This window comes from Eurosta solidaginis, chromosome X (genome assembly GCF_040869045.1).
Source record: "Eurosta solidaginis isolate ZX-2024a chromosome X, ASM4086904v1, whole genome shotgun sequence".
NCBI classification, from domain to species: Eukaryota; Metazoa; Arthropoda; class Insecta; order Diptera; family Tephritidae; genus Eurosta; species Eurosta solidaginis.
Genome location: NC_090324.1, coordinates 195,090,119 through 195,113,866, shown reverse-complemented (window position 1 = coordinate 195,113,866; position 23,748 = coordinate 195,090,119).

Sequence of the window (23,748 nt, the reverse complement as noted above, 5' to 3'; positions counted from 1 at the left end):
AAATAACAATAATTATCATTAGAAGAAAATTATTGTTCTGGCCTTGAGCTCGAATCGAACCTTGAATCATTTATCAATAGGCCGAACAAAAAACAATTGTTAATAAACCATGAGCACTTGGGAATGTCAAACAAAGTAATTGACAATAAAAAAAAATCCAGCATTATCAGTGATTTGCACCAGATGGCGCAACACTGAATAAATATAGTTGGTAAAAAGGAATAGAAGTAGCAAATTTGCCAGTCAAACAAACCACCGCTGTATAGCTAAATTGTTAGCGCAGCATGCCAGAGCGTACTGATGATGAAGGCTTAGCACCCTTCGAAATGGATCTATCTGCGCAGCTATGGCAGGTTGTCTGAACAATTTTCTACTTACTATTTCAAAAACAAAATACAATTTTTAAAATTTAGAAAAATTAAGAAATAACAATAATTATCATTAGAAAAAAATTATTGTTCTGGCCTTGAGCTCGAGTCAAACCATGAATCATTTATCAATAGGCCGATAAAAACAAAAAACAATTGTTAATAAACCATGAGCACTTTGGGATGTCAAACAAAGTAATTGACACTAAACAAAAATCCAGCATTATCAGTGATTTGCACCAGATGGCGCAACACTGAATAAATATAGTTGGTAATAAGGAATAGAAGTAGCAAATTTACCAGTCAAACAAACCACCGCTGTATAGCTAAATGGTTAGCGCAGGATGCCTAAAGCGTACTGATAATGAAGGCTTAGCACCCTTCGAAATGGATCTATCTGCACAGCTATGGCAGGTTGTCTGAAAAATTGTCTACTTACTATTCCAAAAACAAAATACAATTTTTCAAATTTAGAAAAATTAAAAAATAACAATAATTGTCATTAGAAAAAAATTATTGTTCTGGCCTTGAGCTCGAATCGAACCTTGAATCATTTATCAATAGGCCGATAAAAACAAAAAACAATTGTTAATAAACCATGAGCACTTGGGAGTGTCAAACAAAGTAATTACCAATAAACAAAAATCCAGCATTATCAGTGATTTGCACCAGATTGCGCAACACTCAATAAATATAGTTGGTAAAAAGGAATAGAAGTAGCAAATTTGCCAGTCAAACAAACCACCGCTGTATTGCTAAATGGTTAGCGCAGCATGCCTAAAGCGTACTGATGATGAAGGCTTAGGACCCTTCCAAATGGATCTATCTACGCAGCTATGGTAGGTGGTCTGAAAAATTTTCTACTTACTATTCCAAAAACAAAATACAATTTTTCAAATTTAGAAAAATTTAAAAATAACAATAATTCTCATTAGAAAAAAATTATTGTTCTGGCCTTGAGCACGAATCGAACCTTCAATCATTTATCAATAGGCCGATAAAAACAAAAAACAATATTTAATAAACCATGACCACTTGGGAATGTCAAACAAAGTAATTGACAATAAACAAAAATCCAGCATTATCAGTGATTTGCACCAGATGGCGCAACACTGAATAAATATAGTTGGTAAAAAGGAATAGAAGTAGCACATTTGCCAATCAAACAAACCACCGCTGTATAGCTAAATGGTTAGCGCAGCATGCCTAAAGCGTACTGATGATGAAGGCTTAGCACCCTTCGAAATGGACCTATCTGCGCAGCTATGGCAGGTTGTCTGAAAAATTGTCTACTTACTATTCCAAAAACAATATACAATTTTTCAAATTTAGAAAAATTAAAAAATAACAATAATTATCAATAGAAAAAAATTATTGTTCTGGCCTTGAGTTCGAATCAAACCTTGAATCATCTATCAATAGGCCGATAAAAACAAAAAACAATTGTTAATAAACCATGAGCGCTTGGGAATGTCAAACAAAGTAATTGACATTAAACAAAAATCCAGCATTATCAGTGATTTGCATCAGATGGCGCAACACTGAATAAATATAGTTGGTAAAAAGGAATAGAAGTAGCAAATTTGCCAGTCAAAAAAATCACCGCTGTATAGCTGTATAGAAAAATTAAAAAATAACAATAATTGTCATTAGAAAAAAATTATTGTTCTGGCCTTGAGCTCGAATCGAACCTTGAATCATTTATCAATAGGCCGATAAAAACAAAAAACAATTGTTAATAATCCGTGAGCACTTGGGAATGTCAAACAAAGTAATTACCAATAAACAAAAATCCAGCATTATCAGTGATTTGCACCAGATGGCGCAACACTGAATAAATATAGTTGGTAAAAAGGAATAGAAGTAGCAAATTTGCCAGTCAAACAAACCACCGCTGTATAGCTAAATGGTTAGCGCAGCATGCCTAAAGCGTACTGATGATGAAGGCTTAACACCCTTCGAAATGGATCTATCTGCGCAGCTATGGCAGGTTGTCTGAAAAATTTTCTACTTACTATTCCAAACACAAAATACAATTTTTCAAATTTAGAAAAATTAAGAAATAACAATAATTATCATTAGAAAAAATTATTGTTCTGGCCTTGAGCTCGAATCGAACCTTGAATCATTTATCAATAAGCCGATTAAAACAAAAAACAATTGTTAATAAACCATGAGCACTTGGGAATGTCAAACAAAGTAATTGACAATAAACAAAAATCCAGCATTATCAGTGGTTTTCACCAGATGGCGCAACACTAAATAAATATAGTTGGTAAAAAGGAATAGAAGTAGCAAATTTGCCAGTCAAACAAACCACCGCTGTATAGCTAAATTGTTAGCGCAGCATGCCTAAAGCGCACTGATGATGAAGGCTTAGCACCCTTCGAAATGGATCTATATTTTCTACTTACTATTCCAAAAACAAAATACAATTTTTCAAATTTAGAAAAATTAAAAAATAACAATAATTATCATTAGAAAAAAATTATTGTTCTGCCCTTGAGCTCGAATCGAACCTTGAATCTTTTACAATTACATTAAAAGGAATGCCAAAATTAATTAATAATTTTCAGCCCCTCAAAAGAATTGCAAAAGTAGTTGAAAAATTCTTAGTGTAAAAAGCATGTTTGCGATTCTAGCGGTGATTTTATGTTGCCAGAGTAACTCCTTGGATCATAACAAAATTTTTGCAAAACACAAGCACTGTCTTCTATGACAGGCAATTCCTTTCTCCTTGCCATATATGGGGAAAGGTATGGTAAGATTGTATCACTGTAGCTTATACTGTTTTCACACAGACCCTTAATGATCTCATATCACCTTCTAATGAAATCGTAAATTTTTTGCTTTCACACAGAAATAGTGCTCGATTAGTATGAAGGATGAAATGTCAAGCGACTAAAATGACAATGCTATATGACAGAAAATGGCATTTACTTTGACAAGTGACATTTTAAGCACTGAACACACCAAAAACTAAGAAGCTGAACGCGGCCAACAGAGTTGCATTGGGCTTTTGATTTCATTAGGCATTCGATTAGTCACTAATGAAATAATTATAGATTCGAATTTTGTAGGGAAGATTGAGCTCAATAAGAGCCTTAATTTAGAAAACTGCCTTTATTATTCAATAAGCCGTGTGTGTGAAAATAGTATAAGACTTGCTGTTGAGCACCCGGCCAATTGCCTTGTACGTGGCTAGCAACGTTTCTTTATCTTTTCTCCAAGTGCTACTGGCAATCGACTTGAGGATTTTTTTGCGGTTTGTACTTTAGATACAACTTCGATGGCATACGCCTTGAAGGTGAGAGTGTGACCGAATGTTGCCACTAAGATCGGTAGCGCAACACCATCGACGTGAACGTCCAATATTCCACGTCGCAAAAGAGGGTGACCGTGGATTTTGTCGGATAGGTTCAGATAATTTGCAGTCTGTCTTTTTATACAAAGGGGGAAAGGGTGAACCTTTTATATCTTGGAGTAGAGTTCCGTGGTCGACTGTGTCAAAAGATTTTGACAGCGCTCGTAGTATTATGTATTTTGCGGAAGCAATGCTGATGAGTGGCTATGCGAAAATTCGCAGTAAACTGACGGAGCAGGAATGTTTCCAATGTCTTCTCTATTGGCGAACGGAATGATACCAGTCGTTATGACTCGCCTTCGTTAGCCGGTTTCCCGTGCTTTAGGTGGCTTACTCCTCAGCGCTAAGATGTTAGCATTGGCATGGCTACTCCATCTGGACCTGATAATTTAGAAGGTTTGGCTTTTTCATGGCTTCTTCAACCTCTGTGGGGTGTGGTAACGGGTCACACGTTGTGTTTGTGTTTATGTTCCCCTCTTTTTGCACGTCATCTGGCCGTGTCTACTCAGGGACGCATTAAAAATTTCCGGCAAAAACCGCTCACGCATGTCTTCGAGTCCGCAGAGTATTATCGCCAAAGGTGATGGATACATTATCATAGTGTTTTTGGGATTAGATAAGGATTTGACGATTGACCACGGCTTACTGACACTCAAGAGATGTTACAGTTATTTAGATGATATTTTCAAATTTGCGTTTGTGTTAATTTACTAGCCGCATAGTATTCAAATTGAGATTCCTCACATGAGTCAAGTGGTCTCGCTAGGTCACGTTAGCACCTGGCGGAATTTGTTTAGAGAATCTTTTAATTGATTTTTAAACATATGTCAGGTGAGCTAGAATAATAGCGCTGAGCCTGGTGATAATGCAACACAATGGAAATAAATGTATAGATCCAAATGTCCGATCTTGTGTCGATATATTCGGGGCTTACTTGGTTGTTCACGCATCATTTTAAGCATAAGGCTAATAAGCTCCATTTCTACAGATCTCCAACTTTCAGTAGACATTACTGCTTTGCCACATCACTCATCTTCTGGGGAAAAGCCGGAGTCTTAGCGTTATCTCCCCTTGGCTTACCTCTTACTTCCATAGTTGGCACTTCGCCACTTTTGATGTCCTCCCTTTGACTTGCAGCTTTCGAGCTATTGGGGCCATCTGTCCTACATCTTTAGGCCTACTTATCTTGTTATGTGATTGCCCTGCCTCGCGGCTCTGGAACTGAGTCCTTTCTGCCTCTTGAAAGCAGGCTTGTCGCCTTCCGCCGAACTTTGCCTCTTCATTCTGCCATTCGACACTTCTTCCTCCTCGTACTGGTTGCAGTACCGAGGGTTCCTCGTTGCATACCTTTTGAACTGCCTTCGACCTACTTCGACTGCCTCATTGGCCCATTCCAAGCGCTAGATTTTCACTTCTGTTGGGTCCGGCACTTCTCCCAGGTGTTGGCTAATTCTTAGTGCCGCTCGGTACTGCGACAGGGCTCTCTTACTTCTTCTGCTCCGTACTGTTACGTGGCTTACGTGTTTGGGGGGTGAGGAGAGGCGGCAAGCAGGTATGTGGGCGGGGTTTTGCACCACCGTCCTCACCGCAGCCACATGAACACAAAAAAGTTTCATACCTGAATGTGTATTGAAAGAAAAGAAAACGCTGAAAAAGATGGAAATAGACGTGAGGGTAAAATTTAGAAGGGCGGAAATCATAAGGGTCAGGTGGAGTCTTCCCACCCTTATCAGAGCAACTTGCGCTGAACCATGGGCGCTGTGCTGACTCCTATTTCCTTACAGCGCCCCCAAACCTGACATTGGTCCGTCCCCTGTCACTCAGTCATTTTCCCTATAACTCACCTTCACCTAACCTTGCAACGCACAAGCGCAGCACCAACACCAAAAATTTTACCTTAACCCTGCATTATTAAAAGTTCACGATTTCATCCAAACATTATTTATATACAACTTCACAAATAAATTACATACTAGAAATGCCCTAATATTAATTTCGTAACCTGCTTATAAATTATACAAACATTGTAACTTCATCAGTAGCAAATTCACGGTTATTTCCAATAAATTAAGTATTTATCCTAGCGAAATATATACAATTACCAAAAAAAAACGCAAATAAAAGGGGTTAAATACAATTCACATATATTAATATTATGATGGATAAAGTCAGTTTAATCTTTCCTACCACCCTAATGTACTGTCCTACTAGAACCTATCTTAAAATCTAAAGATATGGAATTCAAACAAATCTCTTTAAGGTATGCAATCCAAAACCAGGGCGAAACAAAAATAAGGCAAAACCCCAATCCTTGACCTACCGCAAATGAAGAAGTAAATACAAAATCAAGTATATATCCAAGAAAAGTAGGTCATCAAAAAACTATAAAAAAGGGTATGCAAGTAGATATAGAAAAAGTGTATGTACGTAAAAATGTATGTAGGTATGAATTTATGTGTGGAAATATGTACATAAGTTTGTTGTTGCTTTACTTTGCAAATTACTACTCTATTTTTTTTTCAAGATTAGGAATCTTAACCAATATATGTACATACGCATATAATCATTCGAGATGCACTCACCAATCTCACGATCTCCAACGGCGCCGCTTTGGAGGGGCCCGGGAATCTCAAAATGCCAGCCAAGCTTTTTGCTTACAGAAAATAAACCAACCACACCTTTAATCACCTTTCGTAGATAGCAATCATTTTAAATTTCAACAAATTTTATAAATCTGTTAAGGTGTCTGCACCCCGCATAAGGTGTTATTGGTTTTTGGCGTCGGCTTTGTAGCATAAAGTATAATCCGTTTTATGTTGCAGCAGGGTATGATGCAAATTCTTATACAGCGATACACATGTATGTATGTAAACAGCGATACGCCGAAAACAAACGAAGCTTGCGAAGCTAAAATTTTGCTTTCCTGTCGTTCGAAAAAGGAATAGCAAAAAAAATTTTTATGAATGTGAAGAGAACGAGACGATCAACGACGATCACGAGACTGATTTCAAAAACAGCACCTTTTTAGTGATAGTTGATTCAGTTATTGCATGTATTGCCGAACTATTTTCTGTCTTGAAAAATTTGAAGAACACCTTTTCTTTTTTGTGGCAATTTGGATACAGGGATGAGGTTTCAATACGAGATAATGTCGTTCAATTTGTCAGAATATACAAATCAGACGTTTCCGAGAGTTTAGGAGAAATTATCCACTTGAAGCACATTTACTCAGCAAATTTTAACGAAAATCTGTCACCATTTGAATTGTTGAATGCTATCTGTGCTCTAAAACTAGCTAAAAATTTGCGTCGATCTACGTATTTTTTGCACCATACCTGTTACAGTAGCTAGTGCTGAACGTTCCTTCAGTGTTCTTGCAAGGATAAAGAACTTCCATCGATCGTGTTCAACTCAAGAACGCCTTACAGGACTTGGCATTGTATTGAAGCGCCAACAGTGAGACAGCTGGATTTTTACACTATCATATATAATTTCGCAGCTGTTAAAGCCAGGAAAGCCCACTTGTGTTAATTAAAGTCTTTTAATATACCAAATTACTACCAAAAAATATTTGTATTGCAAAGGAAAGAAATTTATTTCATACAACTAATGCAATATTTAAATAAAACTCTATTGGCCAATTTGTTGACCGAGTCGTAAAGCCGTCTAATTCTCGATGTAGTTGAATCACGATTTATAATACAACGCCGTTTACAGCTCAGCTAAAACTTTTTGGTTTGTTCACAAAAACCATTAGAATTGAAACCCGTCGTAAACGAAAATTTACGACTTGGATTTCAGACGCTGACAATATGCTGAATTGTCAGTTTGCGACCAGTTATTGAAAATAATTTATTTGTCAATTTCAAATAAAAAATTTTTCAATACCGAAATGACATCAAAGCGCGACGAAAATAGACAAGGCCGTTTTTCAAAGGTCCGGAATCAGAATTATTCTGAGGACGAAGAGAATATTTTGAGCGACCTTCCTACCGATTCCAAAACTCCACTAGGTCTGACCGGTTTCGATTGGATTTAGGACACTGACAATATGCTAATCTGATCCAAATACCACCGCTTCCGTACAACTAACCGGTACCGATAAACCAGCAAATCATAACCGCATGAAAAATGACAAGTTTGTTAATCATTAAAAGCAAAAAGATAGGGAAACGTAATTATATTAAAGAAACCTTCTAAGGCTTAAACGTTTCTTGGACACAAGTTTATTCGATTTCAGCTACCAACAAGCTGTGGAAATACTGTCGAGTTAATCGATCTCTTATGTTGCTCCGCGTACTATTATCACTATATGCAACTGAATTCTGAGATGCGGCCATTTCGTTGTTGGTTCGATCGACTTCGTCGTCAGGTAGGTTCTCACATGCTTCGATTGCAATGTTGTGTAAAACCGCACAAGCGACGATAATAGATTGTGCCGTACGTACACGAACTCGCATTCCCATTGATAATACTTGCCAATGTCGTTTAAATAAAATTGCTCCTCAGCTGTTTGTGGATTCAAATGCGGCGTCACCATATACATATTCGGTATTTCGATAGCCACCATCGGCAACAAGCAAACATTTATTGAATTTCCCAGCCTCTAATCGGCGGTACAATCGCGAATTGTTGAATACCGTTGAATCATGTGTAGAACCTGGCCATCGTGCAAGAATATTCGTAATTCCCTTATGAAGAATGAAAATAAAAAGTGTTGAAAAATCACAAAAAAAATTCAAACTTCTTTCTCTACCTTTGCGATAACGTTAGTTCTCGGCATGATCAGTACCAGGAGACTGAATCCTCATGTGCGTGCAATCGATTGAACCAATGACTCCTGGAAACCTAGCAATATTGTAGAATTCCCAGCTTGTCCTCCGCATTTCCTCCGAAGTGTCAGGCATACGTATGAACTGTGGTAGTAAGCGAGCTATTGCTGTGGATACGCGTGCCAAAATAATGAAGACACTCGTGCGACTGCATCCAATAAAGTCGCCAGCGGTGTTTTGAAAACTTCCGCTTGCGAAAAATCGTAGCGCGATTAATAACTGGTTTAAAGGTGTTATGCTCCGTGAATTTCATATAAGAATTTTAATATTTACGGGTTAATCACGAACATTATTATCTGAAGGGGATGTATTGTTGTTAAAATTTACCGAGTTGGGTTGAACGGCAAACCTGGCCGATCATTTCAAGTGTACGTGCGACTGTTCCTTTCGTCAACCGAAATCGTGCAAAAAATGCATCATCGTTAAGCCAATTCATGTTAAATCGGCGAAAGAATGTGTAGGATTTGCGTGGTACTATTTCAACGGTACCATCTTCACCATCACTCTCTCTGTCACTATCATCACTGATCCATTAGAAACTGGCAAATGATACATTCTGGCCACCAAATTTGAAAGAAAATTGCTTTTTATATCTAACGTATATTTTTTTTTTACTAAAATATGACATCTGGATGTCTATAAAAAAATTGAGTATTGTACAAATCTCGGCGTAAGGTGCTTAAATCACACATTTTTCCAATTTAAAAAATTTGAGGCTTAAACTTGGTGTTGTTATAAACGGTGTCGTAAAAAAATTAAAACTTTCTGCAAAAACCCAATTTTGGGTAAAATCAAAATTCAGCAGCTTTAAATCGCGACGTAAACTTAAAACTTTTTCAAAAAAATGGGCATATAAGTAATAAACTGTACTTATTTTTTTATTAGTTTTCACACCTCTGGTTACCGATTTTTAAAGTGTAATGTTTCTCGCAATCAGTATAATAATTTATTTTCTACAAATATATTAACACTTTATGAAGAATATGTATATTTCTATGTAAACATATTTACTCATGTTGATCTGTATGAATGTGTAGATAAATTAAAGTTCGTAACTATATATTCATTGAATATAATATGCATGTATACGCTTAAATATACATGTATTTACAAACAACAACATTTTTTGGATTGTTTACACTTTCATTGTAAACAATTGTAAATTATGTAAACAATTGTAAACATTTACCAGCATAAGTCATTTCAACTTATATTGTAAACTGTCAAGTCAAACAGATCGATTTGAAAGGTCCAAAAAGTTAATTTTTATTTATTATAAAATGAAAATTGACCAAAACAATGAAGAATCGAACAGTGAAAATGAATAAAAAATATTAAAATACTAAATATTAAAGCGTATTTTTATATTATTTTTTTACAAGCTTGGAAAACTGTTTGAAAAATAGTGAAAATGCTTAATTAGTAATAGATTGTTTCTGACTCATAAAAAAAGCAAAAAAAAAGAATTGTTTACAATTGTTTACAAAAATTATTTGTTTACGTAAACAATTAGCTTGTAAACAATTACATTGTTGCATGTAAACAATTGCTGTAAACAATGTAAACAGTTTACAGGCCCAACCCTGATACAAATGCATATAAATATTTTTTTAATTTTTTTTTTTATTATTTATTTATCTCGTATTAATCTATAAAATGTGAACATTTTCATACAGATTACAAGAAAAAAAATAGACACACAGTTATTTAATCGTAAAAACTAAAATTACCTAAAAGTTTACGTATATAAGTCATTTAATATCGATTTAAACATATGTTTTGTGGAGGAAAAGTCCAGACCCACAGGATTTGAAAGCATATTAAACTCTTTTAAAGCTCTTGAAATTGGAGCATTAGACGCGTAATTTGTTCTAACCGTGTCCAGCCAGAAAGTATCGTGATTGCGTAGACTCCTCTGTGGGATATTGAAACAAATTCTGGCCAGCAGAAATGGGCAGTCAATCGCTCCACTTATCAAGTCGAAAAAAAAGGTGAGAGACAGAATAGAATGTCTGCTGTTTAACGATTTTAGGCTTATAAGCAAACAGCGACCACTGTAAGAAGGAATCGGGTCATTGAAATGCAACGACCGTAGGGCAAAGCGAACAAAAACTTTTTGCACACGTAATAAAGACGTCATATTCTAATTTAGACCGCACAAGAGAGGTGTATAGCAATTTTAATGTGTAAGGATCGGTAAAATCAGAGCTAAATCGTTTTATGAAGGCAAGTGTTGAATAAGCCTTCGCAATTATGTAATTCAAATGGGTTTGAAACAGAAATTTACAATCGAATAAAACACCAAGATCAGTAATTTCACTTAAAGTGGATAATCGAAGACCTTTGATTTTATACCATGTGGGTAACGGACAGCGAGACTTTGAGTAGCAAACATGTGAGCACTTTTTTATATTAAGATTCAACTTATTACGTTTACACCAGTCGGCAACATTATCTATATCAGATTGTAGCCTTACCATGTCTTCATTACTCGTAATTGTCGAAAAATCTTAAGATCATCAGCGTACAACAGAAAATTTGCGTAATTGAAACAGCTGGTTATATCATTGATGAAAATTACGAAGAGTAGCGGGCCCAGTATGCTACCCTGTGGAACCCCACCAGTCGCAATGAAAGGATCAGATAATGCCCCATCAACCGTAACCACACATTTACGAGAGGAGAGATAGGATTCAAGCCATTTTAAAAGAGTGGAATGAAATCCTAGAGCTCTCAGTTTCAATAATAAAATTGTGTGATTCACCTTGTCAAAAGCTTTTGAAAAGTCAGTGTAAACTGAATCAACTTGAAGGCGATTTTGAAACGCAGAAATGTAGTTCTCCGAAAATACGGCGAGGTTTGAAACTGTATTTTTAATTTATTGTAAGAATTGTTAATAACGGAACTAGTTATTTTTGTTGTGTTGATACACCTTCTTGGTGAAAAAAAACGAAACGAACGAATCTTCAGAAATTCAGGCCATATAGCTGGGTCAAGCACCTTATCAAATCAACATTCCGAAACACGAAATTTGAAATTGACTTTGGTTAGGCTATCTATGGGAATGTCTTTCCTTACCAATGTATGACATATCAATAAATTGGGTTCAATTTTAGCATGACTTGAAACATACGATAATATATCAGATTCCTTAACAGTAGGCGAAAATGACGAAATATGCAGAAACTTGAAAACTGGAACTACTTTTAACTCGCTGGTATTACAATTACCAATAACAATGGGCTTACTTAATTTCCTTCGAGTACTTTTTGCTTGAATTTCCCGCTGGGTTACTTGGCGCACTGTGGATGCTGGTACATTTACCGAAGCAACATCAGATTTAGCAACAGATGCAAATGTAGGCGTAGCAGAGGCTCTCGACGCAGCATGAGGTGTCAATGCTAGCTACGCTTAACATTTTTAGTGCCTGCAGCATTACGCACTTTAGATTGAGACGTTGACGTCATTTCACTATCAAAAGGTACACCATTGACAGAAGGGGAAGGCAAAATAGTAACGTCATCATTTGTGCTCATTTGAGGTTCTGACTCATTTGCAATTATGTTTTCCTTTATTTTTGAATTTATTGGCTTTACACTCTCAGCATTCGCAGCAATAATTTCAGCGGTTGTATGCTGCTTTGGTAGGTTAATAGCTAATTTAGCAACAATGCTACTAAGATTTTTAACCTTAATAGTTAGTGTTGAGAGAGCGGAATCTTTAGCATCAACCTGAGAGCGCAAAGAGCGAACTTCGGCAATAAGATCATCAGGTTTCAGCAGTAGATTTTTGTTGTCTTCATGCAATGCATTGACACGTAACAGAATATGTTCATTCTCTTGCCTTACTTTACTAAGCTCATTAGCAAGAAAAGCAATTTGATGCTTCGGATTATGCACATCTTCACTGACATCAGATATATTATTTGTTTTAAGCGGCAGAGTTGACAGGAGCTGCGAACGTATAGATGAGCGCCTCTCAGCTGAGCAGGCTTTGCAGAAAAAAGGCTTTCCCGAAGTGAGTAAAAAATCCAAGTCACTCTGAAGCAAACCTACACATTCAAGGTGAAAAAACTCTTTACATCCATTGCACTGCACTTTTGGATTCTCACGATTCATTTTTGACCGCAGTTGCACGGCATATTAAGTATTTTCACTCTCTGATGTATGTTTGTGTTATTGTATGTTCGTTGTGCAGAAACTATGATTTGATTGGTATCATTTAATTTATCCAACCTTCACTCTAATAATATTGCACTTTGTCTTTTTTTTATTATTTCTTAAATTTTACCCAAGAGAAAACGCGAAAAAAATACTATAGAGTCATTTTTATTTTATTTTTAAACTCCTAAAGTGTACAAAACACAGAGGGATTAGTAAAACACGTCCGAACAAGATGACTGCGTGTTGGCTAGATGTAAAAGATGGTGATTTTGATTTTGAAAATATGTTCATTTTAGTATAGGGGCCTTTACTTTTACCCCGGGCCCGGATTTTCTCTCGGCGGCCCTGAGAACAACATACACATTACTAACAATTTTATTTATATGGTCTGAACAGGTTAGCGAGGAGTTCACTACAAATCCCAAATTCCGAATCTTCTCAGTAAACATTAAGACGCTATTACCAATATACAATTCTGGAATGTCTTCCACATGAACCACACTATTACTGATAAGCAACACATATGACTTAGCGGCATTTAGACAAAGACAATTATCGGATGCCCATTGGGAAATTGCCAAGAGATCACTGTTAATTTTAAAACACAAATCCTCAACAAGACCAACGCGACTGGACAAACACAGTTGAATATCATCTGCGTAAGCATGAGCTTTGGCGTACTGACATACAGAAAATACATCATTGCCAAAAATACTAAACAAAAGGGGACCAAGAACAGATCCTTGGGGCACACCAGAGGTAACACTACTAGACATAGAAGACTCAGCGTTGCAGGCAACCTTTTGTGTTCTTCCAGTAAGGTAGCTTGTTATCAGTTTAAGGGAGCTATCCGAAAATCCAAAAAAGTATTTAAGCTTTTTGCAAAGGAGGTCATGATTTACCAGATCAAACGCCTTAGAAAAGTCCAGGAGACAAAGGAGCGTAAGATGACCATCGTCGAACTGTAACCTAATGTTGTCCATTATTTTTACCATAGCTGTAGAACAGCTGTGTTTAGGCTTAAACCCTGATTGTAATGGGGATAACAAATTATTTCGCTTAATAAAAGTAGAAATTTGCGTTGCCATTAGGGACTCACACACTTCTAAAAACGCTGGCAGAATAATTATTGGTCTATAATCACAAGGATTAGCGGCATTATGCTTTTTTTGAACTGGTATAATAACAGCCTTTTTCCATTCCGTTGGAAAATGTGCAGTGGTAAAACAATGATCAAAAGGCAACACTAATTTTACAAATTTCAGGGATAACCCATCATTACTGCGTTTTATTTAATCATGGTGAGTGATTTTAAAACATCAAACTCAGATACTCATTCGAATTGACATTTCTCATTTGAACTAAAATGATCCACAAGTGTTAGAGGAGGGGGCCTATGTATACTTCTACTAGCACTAGTAAAGTAATCATTTAGTACATCTGGAGCTATTTTACACTCAGCCTCAACTTTCCCATGCACATTAAGCTTTTTCAGGTTATTCCAAAGTTATCTTGTTGGTAGAGACGGACTCAGCTTGGCATCACAGTAACGTCGCTTCGCATTTCTAATAATCACAGTCGCTTTGTTTCGTGCAATTTTATACTGCGGCCAAACGTATGCAGTACCCGTCCTTCTCCATCTGGCATATAATGTATTCCGAATTTTAATAGCTGATTTTACTTTATTGTTATACCAAGGGCTCGACGTGTTAATGGACATAACACTACGAATAGGGACGTGTTCATTAAATAATTGAGCCAAGGTGCTATTTAAAAATTCAAGTTTTTCATCAACACTTTCAAGGAACCAACATTCAGTCCAGTTGACATTCGAGACACTAGCACACAGATCACTAACGTTTACAGACTTCAAGTCACGATATATAAAATTACTACTGTTAGGTGGGCAGTTAAACGACACATCTAGTGAGCAGAATACTAAGCCATGATCCGATGTAAAAAACATTTGGTCAAACTTTATAACATGGTCAGGACTAGATGAGATAACTAGATCCAACAGGCTAGGACGCGAGTTGTTGGCATATCTTGTTGGGACGAATCTGTTAACCACAGTAAGTCCAGCAGTAGGCACATGATCCAGTAATTTTATTGTATAGGAATCGTTTAAAAGAAGATTGACATTAAAATCACCACAAATAACATAACGCTCATATTCAATCAAATACGTAGTCAACTAAAAAAAATTGAATCTAACATGCAACATCTATGAGGATTGTTCACACATGACACTAGTATTTTAGTAACATTATCTGTAATTTCAGCAATAAGAAATTCAGTTTCAGAGTTATTTGATATTGCCAAAGTTCTGATAGCAAGTGTAAACCTAAAATAAATTGCAACTCCTCCACCTTTTTTGTGAGTTCGATCATGCCTAATCAGACTGAAATTTGGGATGCCATAATGAATATCAGACACTGCAGGATTGAACCACGTTTCTGAGACACAAATTACATCAACACCTGATCCTCCAAAAATATCCCTAACGCAGTCCAACTTTTTTCTATTGAAACTTCGCGCATTAAAATGTACCACATTCAGGCCATTATACTGCTGACATAAAATATTAATTGAAGTCTTATGGTTATTATTATAGTTTTAATTAATGCTGGAGGCCAATGTCCTACTGGGGTGTAAATCCATCACACCGACTTTATGAAGAAAAAACCACAAAATAAATGCAACACAAAAACAAAAGAACATAACAAAAATAAAATATGATTGCAATTAAACAAGAGAAAGAAGAAGAAGAACATAGTGTATTCGACAAAAAAAGGTTCTCGGTGCTGAAGGCACCCTATATCACATGCAATCTCGGTGTGCGGCTAGTGTAAAGGTATGTTGGCCGAAATTATTAGTGTAATCATTTTTCAACAATAAAATAAAACTAAATACAAAAAAAAATAGAAAAACCCCAAATTAAAAATTCGGTAATTTTTAGTTAGTCCTACCATGTATACAGAGGAAACATGTGCAAAAGAAAAATGTGTATATGGTAAGGAAATAAAGATATCAAAGTATCAAGAAAAAATAAATGTCAAACCGAAGAAGAAATATGAAAAAAAAAGAAAAAGGAGAAACGAAAAAAATATGGAGTCAAAACTGTCACCATTAACTCCTGAATTATGGAGTTAAGGTAAAACTAAAAAACTGTGTAAACTAAAAACTTTTGCCCATTCCCTACGAAGATATTGCCCTTTGCGATAGTATTAATTAAAATTAAAAAAATATAATAGTATATAAAAAAATATACAAAAATAATAATAAAACCAAGTATAACGCCGGAACAGCTCCTCCCTCCGCCGGTGTTTGTTGTTGTTTGTGTTACCAAAGTATTTGAACTAGCCCATAAGTGAGTAAATGTTGCTGCCAACTTTGTTGTGGTTGTTGCTGCCGTTTTTCTTGATGATTGTCGTTGCAGATGTTGCCCGCTTTGCCAAGATTGTATTGGTTTGACTCGAGTGATGTGCTCCATATGTTTTGTTGTTGTGTTTGCTCCCCAAGTATTTTAGTTGTATGCGGTGTCGTCGCTGTTGTTGTTGTAGCTCAACGCCGCCGGTGAAAAATGTTATGTGCGAAGTTACCAAGTTCTTGTAGATGATACTGTTGTTGGGCGGTATGTAGCCAATATGTAGAACTTGTTGTTGTTGTTGGTGTGGTGTGCGGTGGTAAATAAAAATGTAGTGTAGTGCTTGTTGATGCATGGTAATTGTTGTTGGGCGGTATGTAGCCAAGATGACTTAGCTGTTGTTGGGCGCTATGTTGCCAAGAAAAAGAAATATGCGATAGCTGTGGTTGGCGTTGCGCCGCTAGTCTAGTAAAGATGATGCAGTTTTTGCCGGGCGGTATATCGCCAATATAATGTAGTAGTTGTGAGGTAGTATGTCGCCAATGTATGTGCCCAGTGGGTCTTTTCCAAAGAAAAATCAATTTTTATCTGAAATTAAATACAAAAGAAAATCTATTCTGAAAATTCAAACATAAAAGCGTATTTATGTACATATACATATGCAGAGTTGCCTATGGATTTCATGTCTGCATAGTAATATACTCATCTACATCTTATATTTGTATGTAGGGGTGTATATGTCGATGCAAGTTTTCTTTTGGCTTGCTTGGGAGATAGTCCAGGTTGAAGACCCAGCTCCTTTCAAGCATGCCTTGAAAAAAAATTGTATGTGCTCTTACCTCTTGCAAAATCTATATGCAGAAATTGCTGCCAGCCCTTAAATCGTATCGCGGACACTTTCGACGCGCACAACTTTTTCGAAATTCGATTTAATTCGCGCACTACAAAATTTGTGAACTTCCGTTTAAAAGCGCGCATTTAACTTTAGATTATCATTACTCACTTGCACTGGACTTGCACTGGGCACTATTGAAACAAGACGTTGACTCATTTTTCCCCTTCTTATACCCACCGCCGTGGTAATGGACGTTACGCAGAAACGGAAAATTTTTACCATTACATGCCAAACTTTCTTTTCGGCTTTCCATCTATACAATCATGCACTCATACATTCACACGCTTACCGCTCCACCAAACCAACACCTACAGAGATACGTTTGGTTCGTGCCTTGACCGCTCACACTGATGCTTTCAAACGCTCATAGCCTTGCACCAATACACCAGGGATAACCAAAATTCAAACTGTGACTGTGAGTAAAACTAAAATCATCTTGGTGGTAGTTTAGTTGTTGATGAAAAATCAATGAGGTAGGACGTATGTACGCATGTTTGTTAACACACAAAAAGTAAATCGTAAATATGCCATATAGATACTTCTTTGTTGTTGGAGTCTAATTAAAAATTTAAACAAAATGAATTGCCAACATTTAGCCATGAAAACATTTTGCGCATGAGCGTTTGTTTGCAAAATATCTTTTCGCAAATGCGCAAATAAACGAAAGCCTTACCCGATGTTGCCACTCTGCTTGTTCAGCGACAACTAAAGCCGAATAAAGACGAAAGAGAATAATAATACCTGTGAAATTGCGCCAATAATTATTCAACTAAATGGTGACCATTGCAATGCACATCCACATACATACCAGAACAAAACAAACACATAGGTGCATGGCATTCAGTAATGTTGCTAGGCTGTTAGCAACATGGTGACTGCTGATAATAACATAATGCCAATGCGCAATATTTTACGGTCGTATCAGCATTGTTTTCGTTATACGTTGTCATAACGCGAAGTTGTTAATTAGTGGCAACATTGTGGCTGAGGCACGAACCTTACTACACACAGATACACGCTACCATTTCATTCAATCCAGTATGGAGATAGGCCTTCGTTACAGTACGCTTCCCCACTCTACTACTCCGTTTTCATTTGTATGCTTTTCCAACACGGAGTTCATTGAGTCAACACTAATCTCGCTTCCCGAGTCCGACGCATTGCTTAATGCGTTTTTGTCTTCCTTTGCTTGGGAGTCAGTCCTCCCCTTATCATCGTCCTTGTTACAATTAGATAATGAGTCGTTCATATCGGTCGTACGACCACCTGCCTGAAAAGGCGGGCTCAGCGATCCAGTATTATATACGGGGAAAGAACCGTCCGCCATAGCAGCGCCTCTTACTATGGTAAGGCCATCAATACTTCCCGAGGTGGCCCGGTATCGGGAAAGCTCAGTTCGAATACAGCCCAATTTATCCCCTGGCTGCAATTCGTCCAACAGGCACGGTCCACATAACACCCTGGATTAGAGGGTTGGCAGTTCTTGGTCACCGCCATCCCGCCACCCTCCTATGAGGCGAGACGGCGTAGATGCCACAGTCCTAAACCACTCACAAGAGGTAACTATGAATGGATCAAAGGATCAAGAATACGAGAAAAAAGTTTTCCGAAATATTAATGGTGTTAACGTTATGTCAGCTGACTGTATCAAAAAAATTTTAAAATATGCTGCTCTGCTATAGCCAGCACACTTTGATTGCGGTGGAAGGAAAGGAGATGCCCTTACTTAGTTGGGAACTTTAACAGGATAATTATTTGATATTCATTGGTGTTTCAAAATGCCTTCAGTTACCACTCACAAGAAAAATCTGATGAATTAATGAAAAGTGTGACCCGAAAAGTCACCCACATTAACCGGAGTAAGTTCATATACACAGACTAACTTGTAGTTTTTACTTTCGCAATTCCTTCAAGGAATGGAATGGGAAATTCGAAAGTACTTTTTCCATTCCTTGTAATATAATTGAAAGAAATTTCAATTACATTTCCCATTCCTTTCGAAAGTACCTACTGGGAAAGCAATTACAATTGCGCAAAGTATTTTTTTTCCACTACAAACAAAAAATATTTGTTATGTTTATGATAACAAATCAGTCTGACAAATGTACCTGATATTGATGGTACAGATAAATTATGTTATGTGACTCAAATTTAAAAAATTTTTTTTGTTATTGTTTAATGTTTTTAGATTATACATTTTTTCCAACTTTTCAATGTAAGTGACACTTATACAAGTTTTGATGATATTGTCTCTTATGTATTATCTTTGTTTGCGTCTTATAAAATAAAGATCCTGCCCCTGAGGATGCCAAGGAGATTGGCGAAACGTAGGGAGAAGTGGAGAAAAAGCGTATCTTTTTTTCTTGCACTAGCGCACATCAGACTAACATTTATAAAAAAAATCCATAAAGTGGTCAGCAAATAAATATAATAAAAAATTTGTTGTACTCGAGCCTCAAAAAATGAAATTTCTTTTGGTATTTTTTTTTTTGATGAATTTAAATGTAATCAATTACTTTGCTGTGGAGGAAAGGAAATGATTACTTTTTCCAATTACTGAGGAGTGTAATGGGTAATGTAATGGAATTGGATTTATCCAGCTATGGATCTACTCAGCCATGACTTGGCTTACCAGTGTCAATTATTTCAACACGCCCATATAAAGACACGAAGCAGAAAAGACTTCAATTTCATTAATATTTAATTCATTAAAAGGAACGCTTAATAATGGTATTCTTAATACACCTAAAAAGTTCGAAAGCAAAAATATACCAGACACCCTAATGTATCTTTGCTAGTAATTCGGAACTAACTAATCATACTTATATGCAAGGCCGTAGAGAGAAAATCCGTGCCCGGGACTAAACAATTTACGAAAAAAGCCACTAATACATTTGACTAATTTGAATTATTGACGTCTCATTCATGAATCATTATTGATGGATTACATCAAACAAAATTTTTGCCACATCAACTAAATGGTTTTTGGACTACGAGCTGACAATAAAATTAACACAGATTATTTACTATTTATACTATTTTATTGTAACGTAGATATAAAACTCTCTTTTAACAGCCACAATTTGTTTCAAATAATCCCTGCCAACTGGATAATTTACACGTAAAAAAGTGGCTAAAAAATTGATATTTTTATATAGGCAGTGTGCGGATTTTATCCACTTTCTCTTTGCCATAAAGAAAAATGCATAGTTGCTCCTCTCTAACTGAAAATTTCCCATAAAACAGGGTTGTATTTTTGTAGGGATGCAATATCGGACAAATTTCGTTTTTAAAAAATACTCAAAATGTTTACCAAAATATCAAAAGTCCTTCTCAAATACCTAAAAAAACTAAAATACCAAAAAACTCTCCAAACTTTTTTTTTTAGTTTTTAATGAAAACGTTTATTTAATAATATAAAAGTTCATTTACAATTGTTCTAAATGCCATTTTATCATAAAATGTTAAGAATACATCTGTCAAAAGGACTTTTACATTAAATTTGTCTTTATCGCACAGATAAATTTTAAGATAAAACGGTCTTAAAGTTATTAAATAGCATCAATAATAATTATTTGTAATCACAATTTTTTTTAAGTATTTACTAAACTATAATATTTTTTATATAAATGAAAAAAGAAATACAAATAACACTGAAATAAAATAATTTTGAAAACAGCGTAATATTCGGATTTTTGACATTAAAATAACATTTGTTTATTTATCAAAGTAATTAAATCGATAATTGATAAAATATCAAAGCTGAATAGGTCGAGCTCCTTAAAGGCCAATTCCATTAAAAACCAATCAATCGATAAGTTAAATTTTTCAAATCAATTTAAAATTAGGATTATTGTGATAAGTATCTTTTTATACTCAGTTGAGCAGAGCTCACAGAGTATATTAACTTTGATTGGATAACGGTTGGTTGTACAGGTATAAAGGAATCGAGATAGATATAGACTTCCATATATCAAAATCATCAAGATCGAAAAAAAATTTGATTGAGCCATGTCCGTACGTCCATCCATTAACACGATACCTTGAGTAAATTTTGAGGTATCTTTATGAAATTTGGTACGTAGGTTCCTGAGCACTCATCTCAGATCGCTAATTAAAATGAACAATATCGGACTATAACCACGCCCTTTTTTCAAATTCGAAAATTTCGAAAAACAGAAAAAGTGCGATAATTCATTGCCAAAGACGAATAAAGCATTGAAACTTGGTAGGTGAGTTGAACTTACGACGCAGAATAGAAAATTAGCAAAATTTTAGACAATGGGCGTGGCACCGCCCACTTTTAAAATAAGGTAATTTAAAATTTTGCAAGCTGTAATTTGGCAGTCATTGAAGCTATCATGATGAAATTTGGCAGCAACGTTACTTCTATTACTATATGTATGCTTAATAAAAATTAGCAAAATCGGAGAACGACCACGCCCACTTTTAAAAAAATTTTTTTAAGTCAAATTTTAACAAACAATTGGAAATATAAAAGAAAATTTCAAAATGGGCGTGGCTCCGCCCTTTTTCATTTAATTTCTCTAGGATACTTTTAATGCCATAAGTCGAACAAAAATTTACCAATCCTTGTGAAATTTGGTAGGGGCTTAAATTCTGGGACAGTAACTTATTTCTGTGAAAAATGGCGATATCGGTTGAAGCCACGCCCAGTTTTTATACACAGTCGTCCGTCTGTCCTTCCGCTCGGCCGTTAACACGATAACTTGAGAAAAAATCGATATATCTTTATTAAACTCAGCTCACGTACTTATCTACACTCACTTTGTATTGGTATAAAAAATGGCCGAAATCGGACTATGACCACGCCCACTTTTTCGATATCGAAAATTGCGAAAAACAAAAAAATTCCATAATTCTATACAAAATAAGAAAAAAGAGATACAACATGGTATTTGGATTAGTTTGTTGACGCAAAATATAACTTTAGAAAAAAACTTTGTAAGATGGGTGTGACACCTACCATATTAAGTAGAGCAAAATGAAAAAGTTCTGCAGGGCGAAATAAAAAACCCTTGAAATCTTGGCAGGAATACTGTTCGTGGTATTATATATATAAATAAATTAGCGGTATCCAACAGATGATGTTCTGAGTTACCCTGGTCCACATTTTGGTCGATATCTGGAAAACGCCTTCACATATACAACTACCACCACTCCCTTTTAAAAGCCTCATTAATACCTTTAACTTGATACCCATATCGTACAAACACATTCTACAGTCACCCTAGGTCCACCTTTATGGCGATATCTCGAAAAGGCGTCCACCTATAGAACTAAGCCCCACGCCATTTTAAAATACTCATTAACACCTTTCATTTGATACCCATATCGTACAAACATATTCTAGAGTCACCCCTGGTCCACATTTATGGCTATATCTCGAGAAGGCGTCCACTTATAGAACTAAGGCCCAATCCTTTTTAATATACTCATTAATACCTTTCGTTTGATACCCATATTGTACAAACGCATTCTAGAGTCACCCCTGGTCCACCTTTATGGAGATATCTCGAAAAGGCGTTCACCTATAGAACTAAGGCCCACTCCCTTTTAAAATGCTCATTGACCCCTTTCATTTGATACCCATATCGTACAAACAAGTTCTAGGGTCGCCCCTGGCCCACCTTTATGGCGATATCTCGAAACGGCGTCCACCTATGGAACTAAGGATCACTCCCTTTTAAAATACTCATTAACACCTTTCATTTATACCCATATCGTACAACCACATTCTAGAGTCACCGCTGGTCCACCTTTATGGCAATATCTCGAAAAGGCGTTCACATATAGAACTAAGGCCCACTCCCTTTTAAAATGCTCATTAAACCCTCTCATTTGATACCCATATTGTACAAACAAATTCTATGGTCACCCCTAGTCCACATTTATGCCGATATCTCGAAAAGGCGACCACCTATAGAACTAAGCCCCACGCCCTTTTGAAATACTAATTAACACCTTTCGTTTGATACCCATTTTGTACAAACGCATTCTAGAGTCACCCCTGATCCACCTTTATGGCGATATCTCGAAACGGCGTCCACCTATGGAACTAAGGATCACTCCCTTTTAAAGTACTCATTACCACCTTTTTATTTGATACCCATATCGTACAAACAAATTCTAGAGTCATCCCTGATCCACCTTTATGCCGATATCTCGAAAAGGCGACTACCTATACAACTACCACCACTCCCTTTTAAAACCCTCATTAATACCTTTAATTTGACACCCATATCGTACAAACACATTCTAGAGTCACCCCTGGTCCACCTTTATGGCGATATCTCGAAAAGGCGTCCACCTATAGAACTAAGGCCCACTCCCTTTTAAAATACTCATTAACACCTTTCGTTTGTTACCCATATTGTACAAACGCATTCTAGAGTCACCCCTGGTCCACCTTTATGCCAATATCTCGAAAAGGCGACCACATATACAACTACCACCACTCCCTCTTAAAACCCTCATTAATATCTTTAATTTGATACCCACAACGTACAAACACATTCTAGAGTCACCTCTGGTCCACCTTTATGGCGATATCTCGAAAAGGCGTCCACCTATAGAATTAAGCCCCACGCCCTTTTAAAATTATCCCCTTTCATTTGATACGCATATCGTACAAACAAATTCTAGGGTCACCCCTGGTCCACCATGGCGATATCTCGAAACGGCGTTCACCTATGGAACTAAGGATCACTCCCTTTTAAAATACTCATTAACACCTTT